The 19,856-nt window shown below is 42.3% G+C and overlaps 1 protein-coding gene across 4 annotated transcripts in view; it reads right to left on the bottom strand.

The window, feature by feature from the left end:
- ELF1 (E74 like ETS transcription factor 1) overlaps positions 1 to 19,856 on the bottom strand; it is a 93,536-nt gene that overhangs the window by 61,496 nt on the left and 12,184 nt on the right. For 2 of the 4 annotated variants that reach the window (XM_069970573.1, XM_069970572.1), the window contains exon 2: positions 6,709 to 6,755. The exons of 1 other annotated variant lie outside the window; for it this stretch is intronic. The gene's annotated coding sequence lies outside the window, so the exon portion shown is untranslated. Of the gene's footprint in view, positions 1 to 634; positions 701 to 6,708; positions 6,756 to 19,856 lie in introns of those variants that run through there. One more of the 4 variants, XM_069970577.1, reaches the window with a different exon arrangement.

Raw genomic sequence — 19,856 nt, 5'->3', positions numbered from 1 at the left:
TGTTTTCCGTTAACACTTTTCTAAGGTGTGAGATCAGCATTTATATCGGTAGCAGAATAAATAAAATATATAGTGTTTGGGTAGTATTACATTAGGCAGAACTCTCCCAGATGCGAGCACCAATCACATAGACCACATTCACTTAATGGCTCTCCACTTTACAACAGATGCATCAGAATTTTTTTTAGAACAATTTATTAAACCTTAAAAGGGTTTTCAGATTAAATATATTACTTGTCCCCTATCCACAGGAGATAGTGAGGGGTCTGATCTCTGGCCCCCAAGGAATCTCTAAAGAGGCGCCCGGACAGCCTTGTTTTGAAAAGGAGCCAAGGTCAGCACATGATCCCCAGCTCCATTCATTCTCTATGGAGCCAGACATTATCTATGGGACAAAAATTATTAAATTGGAAAACCCTTTTAATTCCCTGTATAAAATCTTGTTGAAATCTTTGTTTTTACTAGCATCCCAGCCAGCTGTCCTCAAAATTATGTTTGTTGTACCATACAATAATATTTTTATACTCTGAGTAAATATTGGAATTTACAGACGTGCAGAACACGTGCAGAATCAACTTTGAACTTGATTACAAACAAAGAGCACGAAAAATAAATTAAATATACTACGGCTCACCTGAAGGCACGAGTCATGGATAAGACACAGCTGCTCTATACCTATTAGGGCATTCTGGGTTTATAGTGGCTGAGGATCACTGTTGGGAACCCCTTCTTTTAGCCTCAGCAGGGGAGGACTAAAAAACATTAAAGGAGAAGTCTGGTGAAAATGATGAGGGAGGAACATAATAAACAATCAATACACACCTTTCCCTATGCTCCAGGACTCCCACCGGGCTGTTGGAAAACCTACAGCACCACCATTACGACTCGGCTGATGGATTGCCCACTCAGCCAGTAAATGACTGGGGCTGACACCACTCCAGTCACTGATTGGCTGAGCACCCCCCCCCCCCCCCCCCCCCCCCCCCCCGGAGTTATGAGGACATAGGAACTAGGGGGAAAAAAGTTCCGGTGGGGCTTCTGATGCAGTGCTTCAGGGGCACAGAGAGAGGTAGGTAGTGCTGGGTTATTATGTCTCCCATGCCCCCTCCCTGCTGAACTTCTCCTTTAAAGCATATCTGTTATAGGAAAAAAAAAATTTGACATGTCACAGGGACAGGCCAATAGTTTTGACTGGTCATGGTCTGAACACTCAGACCTCGACCAATCAGGAGAACCACCAGGGAGAAGTCCACGCCCTGGCGTTCTTTCCAAGCTCTGTGCAATGTTACTTGGACAGCCGCAGCAGAGTTCAACAGCAGCAATGTTTTGACCGAAGAGGTCTGTGTCAAGCAAAAGACAAAAACTTCTTAGAATCAAAATGTTGCTGCTGTAAACTGGATTTTGCAATAAAAGTTTGAAATTTTTTGCACACAAATGGATGCGCTTAGACTAATTTGCCTTTGGACTCCTATCTATGCTATCCTGTGGGACCCTACTGGTAAGCCACATAACGTAAGTCTATGGAGCCTTCCAGATCACACAGAGCAGGGAGAAGAACACACGGCAGCGTAGTTGTCTCACTGTGGTTTTCTTCACCCATCATGGTCTAAACACTCAGACCCCGACTGATCAAAACGTTTGACATGTCTCTGTGACATATCAAAGGTTTTTTCTAATGACAGGTATGCTTTAACATTATGCTCTTAACCTGCAGTTTTCGTTTTGGCTGATAAACTCCTGCATCTGTTAATGTGAGTTCATCAACCAAAACATAGAATACATGTTAAAAACCCTAACAAAAAAAAAAAAAAAAAAGGCATTCTCGAAAGTAAGACCCCTGCCACTAAGAGGTGGGGGGTGGATGGAGGGGGTGGGTTGTCTAGTTATGCTGGTTTGTGATGACAACTACTATTAGATAGATAGATAGATAGATAGATAGATAGATAGATAGATAGATAGATAGATAGATAGATAGTTTATTTTTTCTTGTTCAACAACAAGTGTGAAGACACTGTTTGGGGAAACATGGTAGATATCTCTAAGATGTCTCCATAGCTGGATTTACTGTCATGCCAAATCCCCATTGCAGTATTTTGTATGCGGCTCTTAAAACAAAGTGAATTTTGTAAACAGAACTACAACGTCAGCCATATATACACATAAAACATCTGCTATTACCATTACCCAGCCTGAGCATTACCACCAGTTTTTTTTTTACACAGGCAACACACCCATGCAGCTTGTTTGCTTTGTCCCAGCCCTACAAAGTCCAACCACTGCCCTTTGCATTCTGTGACATCACTTGGAATAAGCCAGGGCATAAGTAGACATACCTGTGTATTGTGAACAATGAGCTAGCACCGACATGGCACAGCCTAGTACACTGACAAGCAGAATACAGGAACAGAACACTAGGAATATAACGCTGCCTATGTGTGTCTGCTTATAATAGATAAATAATTCAGGGGAAAAGGAGGAGCACTGTGTCGCTGCATGCGTTGGATGTTCTATTTCAACACAACTCTTATCCAGTCTATATAACAAGCCCTTACCCTGAAATAAGGCTTCAATAAGCCACTTTTAAGTTTGGTGTAGATTCTCAGGCACTGCAGATTTTGTCACAGTGAGCAGTTTTCCCTAAGGCAGCTGCCACATACCCTTCTGCAGTCCGTGAGATCTATAGTGCTCTGGAAGTATCCATTATGCTATGGATCTGGCACTGCGTCATGGTTTCCATTGTGTATGCAACATGTGCTGTACATATCAACAGAATACACTCTGCAGCCCTGAAACCAAATCTCATGTGTGTCCCTGAACTTCAGCTCAGCATTATTCCTTGTACTTTAGTCATAGACATACAAGGTTTTCCATTTTGGTGAGTGTCCAGTTTTCTTTTCCTTTTCTAAAAAGGGAAATATAGGATCCTTGCATTGTGCTACATACCAACTGCTGAGTACAACAATACTTACTAAGCCTCCTATCACTTTTTCTAATACAACAATTCACATTAATAGGGGTTTCCCAGCACAAATAAAAACAAGACCGTGTTTCAATATGTTGAAAGACAAACGACTGCAAAGATCAGCCGACATTGTTCATGACGGCTGATCGTTGCCTTCTATTACACAAGACGATTATTGTCAATCGGTCGAATTCGGCCGATCATCATTTCGTGTAATAGGGCCTTTAAAGGTAAAGTCCAACCAAAGTTAAAAATCTCAGGCAGGCAGGGGGATGTAGGAACATAATAAAGAAAGTATACTTACCTATCCACATGCCCCTGTCACGCCACACTCATCTGCTGGATGTCATTCTTGGCCAGCAGCCGGGTACGTCACATACCTGTCTCCTCCAGCTGCAACGTTGCAGCCTAGCTGAGGGATTGTCCGCTTAGTCAGTCAGTGACTGCAGCTGTGTCCTGCCAAACTCACTAATTGGCTGAGCAGGCAGTCCCTCAGCGGGGTATGTGATATTGCAGCTGGAGGAGTAGCAGAACACTGGCAGCAGCATGCTGTTCCCGCACCCCCAACCTGTCTGAGATTTTTAACTTTAATGAAAGTTTGCTAATGACATCTGTTGGTGGAGTCTCGGGAGACCCCCATACACTTTGGCCATCAAAAATATAAAGTCTATGGGGATCTTTAACCCTGAACTGTATACTTAAATAAAGGTGTGAAAAGAACGTCAGCTCATGACAGTGGGCCTCTGCACATGACCAGCCAGTAATACAGTGCCTCTCACTTCCCCTAAAATGTACATGTGATTTCACATAGAGATCATCATCCAATGATCCAATGATCCACCACAATGATGAAGGCTAAGTTGACATTAAGAAAGCTTCTTATATTTGCTGTGTATTTACAGCATACCAGCAGAAAAGTATATCACTACATACCAGAGCTGAGCTCACTTTTTTTTTCCCCAACATTGGGGATAGTATTAAAGAAGCTTTATGCTTGTCCATAGGAGGTACAGCTTTAGTAGTTATATCTCTATAGTTGCCAATACAATGGCTGCCATTTTTTGTAAGGGGGGCATAATTATAGTTTTTTTTATTCTGTTAGTCATAGGTTTACCACAATAAAGCCAATGATATCATATAATGTGCTTGATAACTTTCCTGGGTTACAATAACTAAGGCCTCAATTACATCATGCTATTGGGATACGTCACTGGATGCCAGTGCATGACAAAAAGGTATGCCATATGGTATGTATATTGAGAAGTATCCCTTACGGCCATATGACCATGTTCAGAAGGATTTTTACAATGTTTTTTGGTGGGACTCAAAAGGCATGACTTGCTAAACAACAATATATGTTGTAAAACAGACTAAGCACAGTGCCTAGTAGCCTATGTTCAGTCTATTGAAATGAATGGCTTGAATTAACCCGGAGGTAAACATGACCATACCTCTCTACCAGTTTGCCGACATACAATATAAAGCAAATATAGGGTGCCTAGCAAAGAGAAAAAAATAACTCATTTTGGGATTGACAGCCCTCTCAGACAATCCTGCAGTCAGTGGCGGACCCGTAAAAGAGATGAGAGGACACTGTTAGATAGTGGAGAGGTAAGCATAGGCTCTATTATTTTCCATAAAACCACAGCTATAGAGGAAAAGCAATCCAACGCTAGATGACCCATTTACCCATGCACTTCCCTATCCAAACCTTACAGGACAAAATGTATGGGGTTCTCCAGAGAAATCAACAATAGGGGTTGGGTATGATAGATATTTACTGCCCGACCCCTTTGCCCTAGGAAAGCTAAGACAGCACCAGGGCAGTCCGGCGTCGGCTCACCCCCCTACAGGCAACACTGGAACATTTAGCCATGTTGCACATTCATGCGCATGGGGAGGATGGGAGAGATTGCAGTCTGTCAAATGATCGTTCAGCCAACAGCTATTGAAGATATGAAGATATTTGTCCACCTTTACTAATAAGCAGTTATCTTACCATGATCACACCTATCTATTCATCTGCTAAGTGAATTGCTGTGCACACCCAGGAAAATACTGAAAGCAGAAGTATCAGAAACTGTTAAGATTTTTACTTTAGATTTATAATGGAGCCCCTGTGAACAGAAACATAAATATAAATATCTATGTATACATATACATTTTTTCGAGGCTCCACCATAAAATATAGTGCACACCTTTTATTTTTGTAAGTCGGAGAGTGGAATAAAGGCGCTTTCACATGGGCGATTATGGCCAACTTCAGCCGATAATTGGCCTGTGTAAAAGGGCCAGCGATCAACCACCCATTCGTCAGCTCATTTGATCACAGCAAACGCCCGCTTGTTGACAGATTTAATCTTCACTCTCTGTCTAAACAGAAGATTTGTCGCTGTATTTAAATGGGTGTACAAATGATACAGTGATCGTTGTCTTGTAAAGGCACCACAAGCGAACACCAATCCCGCTATCTGACACTCGTCCTCTGCCATACACAAATGAGTATCAGTCTGTAGGATAGGACCGTAAGCCATTACCATACCCTTAGGACAGTGATTACCCTCCAACAGGTACAAAATCATGGTGAAACTAAAGAGATTTAAATCCTTTATCTCAAATATTTGTCTTCAGCAGAGAGTTGTATACATATAAGGGTAACCAATCCCATGAAAATCAGCAGATTCAGACCCCTTATCTCATGTGTGACGGCAACTAAACCACTATAAAACGTTAACATTAGGAGAATGAATGGATTAAATATATCTCATGTTAGTCCATCACGAAGTTCATGATATATACATCCAACAACACAGAAGCCATTAAGTGGTGTCCATAAATAAAATAAAAATACCATGCTGTGTACTTTCTTTTTAACAAAATCCAGCTAAAAGGAATAGCGCAGAGGTCTGCCCATTCTATTCAGCTAATCCCATGTCCGGAATTTAGGCCAGAATAACACTTTTAGCCTATGTTAGATAGATCCAGGCTTTAACGTTAAACAAACCCATATGCTAAGCACAAAGTAAATTTTAAGACAAAGAGTACTACAAGCTTTCATGGCATACAATGTTTTCCATGTCTGTGATATAAATGATGCGCTGCCAGAAATACTTTCACTTATTTATGTTTAGATCAGCTTAGTGAAACAGGTTTACAGAGTGATGAAGAACTTGTATTAACCCTCTTTGACTCCCCCCTGACCCCCATGCTGTCAACTGGTCTACATCTCACACAATATCTACTATTATTCATCCTGGCCCTGTCACTTTTGCAGGATGACATGATGAGATGTCCACCATACATATAGATAGATTACATAACTACTGGTAAGTGTTTTTATACCTGCATACACTTCTGTGTATGATTAACACACATATATACACACACATTAACAAGTACTATTACATATAAACTAATACTACGCTCCATATCAGTGTTCATATATAAACCAAAAACACTAGTTGAACAGGTGTAATGCATTAAATGTCACTGATACCCTAGATGTGACAGTCCATCACGATTGTTAGGATTCCATCATACATAGGAAAATAAAATGTAGAAATGTAGGCGAATTTATTTTGGCGAGCTGGAAAAACAAGATAACTTACGGTTTATTTGTGTAGGTGACAGCATCGCAGCAATAAAGTTGCTAATATAGGTTGTGGTTCCTTTTCATCTTGATGGAAAATAGGTGTTTTTACCTATCAGATCTAGTGTTGAGCATATGATACTAAGACAGTACGTACCTTTTCGCCAGGTCCCTGTGGATCCTGCATGTATATGTTCCACAAGTCTGAAATCAGAAAAAGGTTTTAAAAGCTAGAGTTAAAATGGCTACGACAGATTAGGGAAGTGGTATCTTTGCCTCAGCCTTATGAGTCATACATGAAACTGTGTGTTGGTGAAGGAGGGAACGCCCATGTTGCTTGGGGCCCAATTATCCTGCTAGGTCAAACATGCAAATGTGCAGGTAAGACAACACACACACAGGGCAGGCTGGGAAGAGGAACGCCCTGCCCCACCTTAAGCAGGCACAGAGCAAAGTGCATGAGGCAGGCATCTGGAGATTCCGTGTAATAAGGAGGGCCGGGTACTTATAAGAAAAGGAATGCATTACCCTGCTGCCGGAGATTACACTCCACTCATGTCATTAGGACTGCACTAGGAAACATGCAGAGAACCACTTCACCATCTACAAACACACACATTCTTTCTCAGTGTGAGGCTACTAGCATAAAATAGACATCATCCAGAGTACTAAGGATACATTTACATTTGTAGTTCCACAAATAACACATGTAACTATCTCAATGACCATAACATGCCATACACCTTTCACTACTACCATGTTTCTCCCAAAATAAGACAGGGTCTTACATTATTTTTGGAGTGTTGCTTATATTTCAAGTTTTTCCAAAACGCCTGGAAAATCAAGCATGGGCTTTTTGTGGTTGTGGCCTGCTCCTCCTCACTCGCTGTCGGCGCGTGTAATAGCACCGGCAGTGGGGGGGGGGGGGGGGGGGGGGGGGGATGAGAAGCAAGTGAGTGCTGACCTGACAGGTCGGGGCTTGCTTGCTCTCTACATCACACCGTGTAATATGGAGAAACCCTCCTGGTCATTTTTGGCTAGTAAAATGGCTGAGAGGCAGGACTGAGAGGGGAGGCTCTGGCTTCACCCACTTGTCCTACAGCCAAATGTTAAGAGGAGGAGGAGGGAAGACAGGGCTATGTTTCCACAATGTAAAAATAATGGAAAACAACATCTGTTGTTGCAAAATAACTGCTGTTATTAATAATTGTAATTTACTTCTATTTAAAGATCCCTAGGCTTCCAGTGGTTATCAGCTGCTGTATGTCCTGTAGTAAGTGGTGTTTTCTTCCCAGTTTGACACTCTACTCTCTGCTGCCACCTCTGTCCAAGACAGGGACTGTGCAAAGCAGTAGAGGTTTTCTATGGGGATTTGCTGCTGGTCTGGACAGTTCCTGTTACAGACAGAGGTGGCAGCAGAGAGCACTATGTCAGACTGGAAAGAATACACCACTTCCTGCAGACATACAGCAGCTGATAAGTACTGGAAGACTTAAGATTTTTAAATATAAGTAAATTACAACTCTATATAACTTTCTAAAACCAGTTGACTTGAAAGAAGAAAAGAATTGCTGGAATACCCCTTTAATAAAGGCCATTTTACAACAACAGCCATTATTTACCCTTATTTTCATGCTGTGGGAACATAGCCTAAATACGTTATCTTTATTTATTTCCAAGACAGTTATAATATCAGATAAAACAGGATGGCTGAGAGGAGGAGAAACTCAGATGTTCTGTGAAACTCAGATGGTGAAGCCCTGTAGTGGAGTCTTTCCCTGCGCGGCATCACATATCAATATCATGCCGGGAGTGGGGAAACTCTTTGAATATTCACAGCACTGTAATGACACAGCCGCGTGGGGAAAGACTCCACTACAGGGCTTCCCCGTCAGTGTTTCCCGAAAAGTAGGAATAAGCCCTAAGTGCCCGTTCTCACTAAGCAATAGAGGCTGAATTTACAAGCGGAGTCGTAACATGTTCATTCTTTGAGCAGAGGCGCACAAGAAATCGCATTAAAGCAATAAGAATGGCAGAATCTCTAGTAGAATCAGCAGAACAGACTTTGCTCATAAATTCAGCCTCTTTTGCTCAGTAGAAATAGGCCCTAAGGATATACTCCTTTATTCACTTCTATGCAAAGTAGATCCCCTCCATAAAGAAAAAAAAAAATACTGGCCCTCTAGTGCCACCTATTGGAGGTAGTTACCCTGTGAAGCTACACATACACTTTAGATTAAATTTGAGGAAATTGGGTAATTTCAACTGAAACTATTGTTTGGGGGGAGAAATTTAACAAGGAATGGCAACCAATGGTTGACTGTTATCCTCTAAAAAAAAAAAAAAAAGTTGTCTACGTTTCATATTTATATAATATCTTCCATCCACATTAAATCTTTCAAGCAAAAGATTTTTTTTTTCTTTGCCAGGTGTCATTGATCATGTATGGGAATTGTGAACACCAGTAACAACCAACCTGCACCAAAATGTGTATACTCCGGCCAGACCACTGTTTTTAGAGCAGAGTGGTGGTCTGTAACCTACACCATGAGCTGTCAACAATGGCAGGGAAAGAACAGCGTATCAGGAGAAGGAGGCCACTCTGGTAAAAGATTTACCATGATAAGCATTACGAGTATAATTATATAAGAGGAGATGGGAATACCCCTTTGAGATTTCCTGAGCCATCTTGGCAGTCTACCCAAGGATACCTTTATACACTTGGCATATGCCATAAATTCTTCTTGCTCCAAAAGGCATTTCATGTCCTTTCAGGAAAATGTTGGTCCCCATTCCACTAAAGACGACATACAGGCCAAATAAATTAACTCTTACTGTAATGTCATAGATGTCAATGGATAAGTGACAACCTTCATTCTCCTAACAGGCAACGTTTCCAGAGGAGAGACCTGCACCTATCAGGCATTTATACTACATTTTTGTCCATGATGTTAAAGCCCACCACATTTGGAAACAGCTTATCTGTATAGGTGCCTTCCCCCTCTCCCCGACACATCTCAGGAGAAAAATAGATCAGGAATGATTAGTTTCAAATAGACATGACTTCCAGCAGTGGCCATTCATTTCCCCCAAAACTGGCAGAATTCCGCGGCGGAGAATTCTCTATGGGAGGCTCGCGCGCCTCCTCTCTCCGTGCTAAAGAATTGACATGTCCATTCTTCAGCGCAGAGGGAGGAGGCGCGCGAGCCTCCGATAGACTGTAATTATGACAGGGAGGCTGGCGGGATTCCGTCAGTTTTGCTCTGTGTGAACGAAGCCAAAGGCATATCACAGCATATACTTTTTGCCCAACTCTTTAAAGGTAAATGCTACATTATTGCAACAACAAAATAAAAGCCTCACTTAAAGGCTAACTACAGAATGTTATAATAAGAATACCACAATGGGTATAACATTCGATTACAATGTGCCACTCTCTATAGCCTGTATTATGTATTGTACACCCTCACAGCTGTTCATCACTCCTCCGCCTCCACAACTACAAAGAATGCTACACTTCTATCTCAAATAATGCACAGTAGCCAGGATTAATGTAGGCCAGCTTTACTCACGGTAGTAACACGGTGTTCTAAATTGCTCTGTCTAGCATTGATGTGCTGAAGACTTATATTAACAGTAAAAAAGTAGGAAGTAACAAGGCACATTTTTATTTCACCATGGAAACAAGAATCTGTCTATCCAAACATGACTCAATTTGAAGTAATTAATGAAATAAATGGCTGTTAATTATGTAAAAAAAAAAAAAAAAAAAAAGGCAGAAGCACCACTGCATCACTGCAGTAGTTACATACTTTTGCCAGTGATTTACTAGGGGGCATAAGTCAGTGAGTACAGCTATATTTATGTTATACTGCCTCCCTGAGCAAATTTCAGTTTAAGGGCCCAATTACACCATCAGATTATCTAAAAAAAAATTTTTAAGCCAAAGCCAGGAATGGATTTGAAAAGAGGAGAAATTTTTGTCTTTCCTTTATGACCTGATCTCTGTTTATAGTTCATTCCTGGCTTTGGCTCAAAAAATTCTGTCAGATAATCTGTTGGTGTAATAGCGCCCTTAGATATATCCATAAAATACATTTCTGGAGTGTCTCTTTAACTCACAGCTCTAGGCTCATGGCCAGGGCAGGTCTCATAGTTACTGATAGCAGAAGCGCAGTTCCATAGAAAGAGCAAATGAAGAAGTTACACAAAATAGGAAACTGCTAATGTTACAGATAAACAGAACTATGGTTGCCCACCCAGATAAATAAGGCTGCTAGTGGGCCTATAGTCACACCAAGACCAGCTAGTAGCACGGGAATGGCAGGCAACACATTTGTCAGTAGTGATCATGACGCAATACTGTATGTATGTATGTATGTATGTGTATATATATGTTTATTTACACACAGTGTCATCTAAGAAATAAGGGACTAAAGCTGGCCACAGGCATTTAAAGGAGTTTCAAATCAACTGGTTTAAGAAAATTGTATAGATTTGTAATTTACTTTTATTTTAAAATCTGTATGTCCAGAAGGAGGTTGTGTATCCTTTCCAATCTGACACAATTCTCTCTGCCAACATCTCTGGCCGAGACAGGAACTGTCCAGAGCAGGAGAAGTTTTCTATGGGGATTTGCTACTGTTCTGGACAATTCCTGTCATAGACAGAGATGTCAGCAGAGAGCACTGTGTCAGACTAAAAAGAATATTATTTCCTGCAGCACACACAGCAGCTGATAAGTATGTGAAGACTTGAGAAGTAGAAGTATATTACAAATCTATTTAACTTTCTGAAACCAGTTAATTTAAAAGATTTAAAACATTTTCATTGGACTACCCCTTTAAAGTGACTCTGTACCCACAATCTGACTCCCCTAAACCGCTTGTACCTTCAGATAGCTGCTTTTAATCCAAGATCTGTCCTGGGGTCCGTTTGGCAGGTGATGCAGTTATTGTCATAAATAAACAACTTTTGAACTTGCAGCCCTGTGCCCAATGGCCGTGGCCTAAATTGTGTGTGCATTAGGCTGGCACAACCTCTCCGTCCCTCCGTCCCTCCTCTTCATCATTAGGAATACTCCAGGCAGATTGTCTCCTATTCATCAGCTGTGAGAACACTGCACATGGGCTGGATCGTTAAGGCACCTGTGCAATGTTCACTGCAGAGAAATAGGAAATATCTTGCCAGTGTCATTCCTAATGATGTAGAGGGTGGGGAAGAGGTACAAAGGGGTGGTGCAAGGTTAGAGCATGGATATTCTAGGCCACGGCCGTTTAACTCAGGGCTGCAAGTTTAAAAGTTGTTTTTTAGGGCAATAGCTGCATCTCCTACCGAATGGACCCCAGGACAGATCGTGGATTAAAAGCAGCTATCCAAAGGTACAAGTTGGTTTGGGGAGAGGGGGGGGGCAGATTGTGGGTAGAGTCACTTTAACTTCTGTTTGATTAGCAGTGTAGAGTATGTGGTGTGAAAAAGACAACCAAACAAAAAAACCCTCTAAGGATAAGGTTATAGAGGATGACATGCTGCATTCAACAAATCTTATCCACAGCATGTTCAGAACAGACACGGCTGTATTTCCACAGCAAAAATCCAAGGGTCTAATCCACAGCTGATTTTTTCTGTCATCTGAACACACCTATCAAGCAGTGAGAGGACAATTTCATTACTTTTTTCTTCAATGTAGATTTTAATCCACATCAATTAAAAGGAACAATAATTTCCCTTTAAAATCATCAGAAGGTGGATCAGACACTGCTATTGACATGTAATATACATTATATGATCTCTATACCTAATAGACACATAGAAGGGGTTAAACCAAACAATGCAGAGTTAGCAGCTTGGGGTGGATGAATTTCTTGTTATGATTTTGCAATCTCTTGACCTTGACTTGTGAACAAAGTGATACAAACTGCAAGTACACCTCAAACCATCACACCATACAGCACAAGCAGTGGCTGTTACCTTCAATAAAGCTATTCATAGACATTACATGGAAACTAGCCAATACATATACAATAGTACTTTGAGAATGACAAACCAATCACAACAAGTGCAGCAGTCAGTCTGGAGACACAGAGGATTTGTGTCGGGACAGCCCTATACAGCCTCGAGTGGCGGGTTTGGCCAAAAAAAGTATAAGATGTGGAATGTCTTGATCACATGCGCGAAGAGAAGCGCTCGGCTGCGCGTTTCTCTCCCCGCTCATTTTAGTGATCAGTCAAGGTCTGAACACTCACTGACCACAACTGAGCAAAACTTTTGTCATGTTTCTAGAACATTTCCAAAGTTTTTTTTAAAGTGATAGGTACACTGTACCAAGTGGTGATTACCGGCCACTCATTCATTGACTGGTTGCATGTTTTACGTGGCACAATACTATGAATCATCATTAAAACTGCAAATGTAAGAACACAGTCTTTATGCAGTCTCAGAACACAACGCTACTGACCGCAGCTAGTGCTTGAGAGCCTGCTGAATTGAGGCAAATCTGTTTAGAGATGAGATTAGCGTGCTCGAGACGTTGGATACGAAGTTGGATACAGCCCTAGGAAGTATGAGAAAACATGGATACAGCCATAAGCCATAGCAAGCGCGAGTCACGCTCATCTCTAAATCTGTCAGCTGTAGATGCTCAGAGCTCAAGTGTCAAGGAAGATATACTCCCTCTTCCATCCCTCCCTGCTCTGACTAATTAATGTGCAGGGAGGAAGCATGCATCCCATGGCTCAGTACAGCCTTCTTGACACTTAAGATCTTAGAAGGATTTAAAGGGGTTATCCAGCACTAGAAAAACCATGTCCACTTTTCCCCTACTGTTGTCTCCAGTTTGGGTGGGGTTTTGAAACTCAGTTCAATTGAAGTAAATGGAGCTTAATTGCCAACTGCACCTGAACTGGAGACAACAATAGGGGCAAAAGTGGCCATGTTTTTGTAGCGCTGGATAACCCCCTTTAAAGCAGATTCCTTAGACAGTGGCAAGTCCTGGTGCAGCCAGCACATTACTAGGGGCTGTAGCTAGGACATGTGACTCACCAATAACTGGGGGCTGCACCTGGACTTGCCTTTTTAAAGTGGCAAATCCATATCCTGGCTGCAATTATCTGGAATGCAGGCACTAGCCAAGGCCAGCAGCACTGCACGCGAATGCCCTAAGGGGTAAAGAAGAGTTTGAAGACCAAATAAGTAATCCAACTGCCAGGTTGTTAGAACACTATCAATGGTGTCTGTACACATTTGCCTAGATTTATCAATCTAGTGGGCCTACTTGGTCGTGCACTCCACCCATCCCACCCAGGTGGTGTAATTACTTTTGCCGGTATAAGACGGATCTTGCATGGCCAGAGCATAGGCGTATTACATGCCATGGAGAGGACATAGTACAGTGTAGGTCCATCCCGGCATGAGGCCACCTTTTCGTGGTGGGGTGGTTTACACTGTTTGCAAATGGTAACCAAGAGCCTCATCAAATTTGTGGGAATTTTTTGTTTAGCAGTTGGGGGGGGCTGCTTTTAACTATTTTCATGTCTGTAGTTGGTCTGTATCTTGCCATTGCGGTGAGCTGTTGCACTTTTCTGTGTTTGTGTAGATTTATCAATCTGAGCCACAAATTAGATAGATTGATAAATGTGGAAAGTTATGTGAACCCTCTCAAACATATCATAAGAGAGGCATCCAACTGCGTCCATGACTGATTTCTATGGAGAGACTAAAGCCATTACATAGTATCTACTGCACTGACAGCTGTGGAATACATTGTGGCCATACACATTCTGGAGCCTTGTCATGATTCAGTGACAAAACACCTATATCCATAAAATTAATGTATGACAACTGTATTCATAAGCTGTATCTGGATACTAAACACAGTCACATATATCATGTGAATAAGCTCCTAGATAATACTTAGCACTCTAAAAAGATGCCCAATACAACTTGGGTAAATGCCCCTGAACCTGTTGATTTCAGCAGAATGTGTGTAGGGGGATCCAATGACAGACATACATGGAAAGGAGGATTGGCCATGATGGATTTCAATTTGCAAGATCCTTTGTCTCTCCAGGAGGTAAACCACTGCTTATCTGGCACTGGCTCATTTCCTTCTCCACTTTGAAAACAGGATAAGCCATCAGTAGTTGAGCAGCAGGGTGCTGACATCAGACACCCCTGACAATCAGCTGATCGGGGTAACAAACAAACAGTCAACAGGAGTCTGAAGCCTCGGCTCCATACAGCTTGTTGTTATGGCGCTTGGTAACTACAGAACAGCGACTATTGAAGTGAATAGAAGCTGCTTTCCAGTTATTTCACCACAACAAACAGTGAACAGAGCAAAGGCTTCCAAACCCCATACGCTGTTTATTTCTGCATACAGCAGCCAATGACCAGACAATGTTATTGCTGCCACTTATCACTACATGCGGAGGTAGTATCACCCACATGTGATGACTGCAGTACAGCCGTTTTCTATATATCAGATGTTACATTATAAATTGAGCCATTAAAAAAATAAAACACATTCTGCAGAAAACAAGTCCTTATGCTGATGGAAAACTTGGAAGGTGGGGATAAGGGAGGGCCTGAATAAGTTGCCTAGGTCACCTACAACATTTTTTCTGGGATAGGCTTTCAGATAGGCTTTCTGGTAATAGTTTTACTTTCACTTTTACAACTACAGGTCACTTATGTAGGCAAAGTAGCCTCATTTTACACAGAGCCACTATTAGACCTATACATTTTCATGATATTTTCCAAGGTTTGTTTGTGTGCGGCCAGATTTTATTAAAGGAGAAGTCCAGCGAAAATTTTTTAAAAGTATTGTATTGCCCCCCAAAGGTTATACAAATGATCAATATACACTTATTATGGGAAATGCACATAAAGTGCTTTCTTCCTGCACTTACAACTGCATCAAGGCTTCACTTCCTGGACAACATGGTGATGTCACGACCCGACTCCCAGGGCTGTGCGGGCCGTGGCTGCTGGAGAGGATGATGGAAGGAGGACACGGAGGGACAGAGGGCACTGGGGTGACACTGAGCATCCCTCTGCCATCATCCTCTCCAGCAGCCACAGCCCGCACAGCTCTGGGAGTCGGGTCGTGACATCACCATGTTATCCAGGAAGTGAGGCCTTGATGCAGTAGTAAGTGCAGGGAAAAAGCACTTTATGTCCATTTCCCGTAATAAGTGTATATTGGGGATTTGTATAAATTTTGAGGGACAATACAATACTTTAATAAAAATTGTTGCTGGACTTCCCCTTTAAAGAGAAACCTGTTAGCAGAAAATAAGTTCTAAAACCACCAGTGAAATCACACTAGTGTGTATGGAACAACGGCCATAGTGTATACACTATGGCTACACAAAATGACTGACAGGTCTGTTTTGTTCAGTCACTATTCAGTGAACAGCAGTCATACAAGACAGCCTGTGCACTCAGTATAAAGTACGGCTCCCGGAGTACTTTACATTGTGCTCTATGACTAATCGGAGCACAGGCACAACCAAATGTGCCCGCATTCTAATTAAAATGAAGAGATGTTCACTGGTTTATGCTTTATTCTAATACCCTGTAACTAAACAGGCTGCTCTGGGAGCTAGTCATTGCAAAAAGTATAATGGGTTTTCTGGGACTGGTGGGAGTTGTGGGACCTTAAGTGATCAGCAGTATAAAAATGAATCAAGTTAATGGTATAAAGTTGCATCCCCTGCATTTTAAAAGCAAAGCATATCAGGTATAAGAGTATAAATTTTTTCTTTTCTATTTTGAGACCAGCCCAATATCGTTTTTAAAAGCTGCAACACGGCTGCATATAACAAGACAGGTAAAATGCAGCTTTGCATTTTTTACAATTTATACTGTAGATTGCATTTGATTAAATCATTTGGTCAAAAAAATGCAAAACTATATTGGACAGGTTGAGGCAGCAAGCCCAAAAAATATAACCAATCCTGATTTATATAGGAAAATGCAACAAAATGGCAAATGTATTTCAGCAACCAGTGCTGTGGATAGTAGTAGTCAGTTACAGGAAGGCCGTCTGTCCCTCTGAGGACATAAGTGGCATGTGGTAAGGTTAATGTTGGGCAATGTCTGTAAGGACCTAAACATGCGGTAATGGGACTGAGCTACAGGATAAGTGACAGACACCACCAAAGGAACCATGCCTGATAAACAATGAAGTGACACAGTGCTTGGTGAGGGGATATCACCCCTATAGTAACAAAAGTAAAGCTGTAAAATGGGAACTGTGAAGCCCCACCAAAGAGAATTTTCTGTACAGCCCTGCACGTTGGCGCTATACAAATAAAATTACTATTGTTAACTAAAACAATAAATGTAATAAAGATATTGTGCACATGTTAACAGATAATATTCATAAGGGAGGTAAAATATTATACTCACCTGAGTTCTTGAAAAATATTCAACTATACAGAAATATGTTGTAAGAAGGGTTAATAGACTCCTGTTTATGCCATGGTACAGACTGCCTCAGCCCCACCCCCCATTTCCCCCAATGACCTATGGACTTTAGTCACTGTACTGAATGTCTTCTACAAACACACACCTGGGCCTGCCTGTCCGCTTACTCCTTGTGTCATGTGGGGGCTGGATACTAATAACACCAGAATGTATAGGAGCAAATATCTATAAGCTATAGCCATAGCTGTTATGGTATAGGTCTGGCGGTAGTCTTGACGCAGAAATTTCAGCCCATGGGCAGGAGTGTCAGCTATGTGTTTCTCATCTCATACAAGCTCTGTGAATAATGCCAGTAATTATTTCTACCAGTTCACAATCAGTGGGGACATCTGGAGGGGCACATACTTTTCTCAGCTCCTTGGTGGTTATTTTCACAATAAGTGTGGCCGCCACAACGTGACAATGTTTCCAGGAAGTGGCAGAGGCTGGTGCTCGTGTGGTGGCAATGCTGCATTTAGGACCAATGTACAAGACTCAACAAATTATAACAATTATCTATAAACTGTGAGGACTGTTTATACTGGGAACTCCCTAGACTTCACTGGTAAACCACAAACTGATCACACTGACCCGACAGTACAGGCAGCAGCAAGGAGAAGGGTTATAGATGTGAAAAAATTACAATCTAGTGCCCATCTAAAACACAGCTTTATTGTACAGAACAGATTTCTGAGTTCCTGGAATCTTCATTTATGATGCTAGAAGGTCCATAAATGTTTAAATCCTTGCACTACTGTACTGATACAGCCCCCATTTGTGTCTATGTTGTGAAATATGTGGTTGTAATAAAGAAGTTTTAAAGGGGTGCTCCAGCATGGGGGCACTTTCTGGGGGGGACCGGGCAGGAGGTGGCTGAAATAAAAGACGTCCACTCACCTCCCCGGTTCCAGCGGCGGGTCACTCATCGCGGCGCTCTGGTACCCGGTTCCCGGCCGCTTCCTGGTGTCTGACGCCGCCCGAGACGCTACGTCTCAGGGCCGCTCAGCCACTCAGTGAAGGAGGCGGTCCCAGACCAGACTAATAGCACATCATCGATGTATCTTAAATAAAGGGCTATTTTAGACACGTAGGGATTCTGTACATTAAAGATTACTTCATCCTCCAATTCTGCCAAATACAAATTAGCAAAAGTTGGTGCTACCGGCGTCCCCATCGCCGTACCAGCCCGCTGACCATACCACTGGTCAGCGAACTGGAAGGCGTTGTGTTGGAGAACAAACCGGAGCAATTCACTAATAAAGGAAACAAATTTATCATCACAGCCTGCACACCCACATCCTGAGGGATGCGGGTGTATAAGCTCTCGACGTCAACGCTGGCAAGGGATAAACCCTCAGTCCAGGTGAATTCATCCAGGATGCTCAACAGATCTTTAGTATCCCGGAGGAACGAAGGTACATTGAGTAATAGGGGGCGCAGGACCCAGTCCAAATATTTAGAATCAGATTCAGTCACTGATCCCCGTCCTGCCACTATCGGGCGTCCAGGAGGACGCTCGAGGGACTTATGGATCTTGGGGATCCAATACCAGTAAGGTTTGCTAGGAAACTCGACTAGTAATTTCTCAGCAAAGCGCTTGGACATCAACCCCTGTTCCACCCCCTGTCTCAGTAGTAATCGGAGTTTATTAATATACTCATTTGTGGGGTCTTTGCTGAGCTTCTCATAGGTGTTGCAATCACCCAACTGGCGCAATGCCTCTTCCACATAATATTCCTCCGTTAGTAAGACCACGTTACCCCCCTTGTCTGCTGGTTTAATTATTAAATTTTCCCTGGACTGTAACCATCTCAACGCTTTAAATTCTGCCTCCGACAGATTACGATCTGCTTGTGGATATATCAATGCTTTGATTTCACGTTTTACATTTTGCTCAAACAAATCCAAGGGAGAACCAGCAGACAGGGGGGGATTAAACGTGGACTCCACCGTACCCCTAACAAAATCCCTCCTCAGGGGATATCATCTCTAAGGGGACATCCTGTAACTCCATTAATGACTGCAACACTTCTCTGTCAGTCTGATCAAAACGTGGGCTCATGCTGAACCCTAGTGAACTCACAGTGATCGGCTTTTCAGCCACAAATTCTTCACTTCGCATATATGATGGTTTGCTGTGAAAAAATCTTTTAAGGTTTAGTTTCCTAATGCTACTATGTAAATCAAGTGAGAATTCAGTATAATCAAATTCTGTGCCAATACAATAATTAAGCCCCTTAGATAACAAAGATATGCATTTGTCTGTCAAAGTCAGTTCAGTAAGATTGACCACCTTCAGTTCACCACCTCCTCCTCCCCCTTCGGCAGCTCCCATACCTGTGGTGTTAGTCTCAGGGGCAGTGGATCCTACTTGCGCCAGGAAACGTGCTTCCTTTTTACACCTGTGTTTTTGCTTCTGGCGCCCCCGCCTGATCCGTTTCCTAAAGGGGGGTTACCCTCGGCAGCTACAGAGCTGCCAGGGTCGGCAGACTTCTGTAATTGATCACAGTTAGAATCAGAGCCAGAGTCCGTAGTCCAATACTCTGGCTTATTACGTGGTTTGGATTTACTATTCCATCTTGGTTTACGAGGGTTCCAATGAAAGGTTTTCCCCCTATCATAGTCTTGTTTGTCCCTTAAGGACTTATTGCGTTTCCTTTCTTTGACCTGACGCTGTATTGAGATGACTTTATTCTCCACTTTTTTCAGAAAGGCAGCATATTGATCCTCCAAGAGCCGGGTTTTCAGTTCTCCCTTGGCTTTAGACAGCTGTTCGGCAATCAACGTGTATTCCTTTTCGGTGCGTTGTAGCACTAGTTGGGTCAGATTCAGACA

The sequence above is a fragment of the Dendropsophus ebraccatus genome, chromosome 5 (genome assembly GCF_027789765.1).
Source record: "Dendropsophus ebraccatus isolate aDenEbr1 chromosome 5, aDenEbr1.pat, whole genome shotgun sequence".
Classification (NCBI taxonomy): domain Eukaryota; kingdom Metazoa; phylum Chordata; class Amphibia; order Anura; family Hylidae; genus Dendropsophus; species Dendropsophus ebraccatus.
Note: the sequence above shows the minus strand (reverse complement) of the source record. Positions and strands in the feature narration are given on the sequence as shown.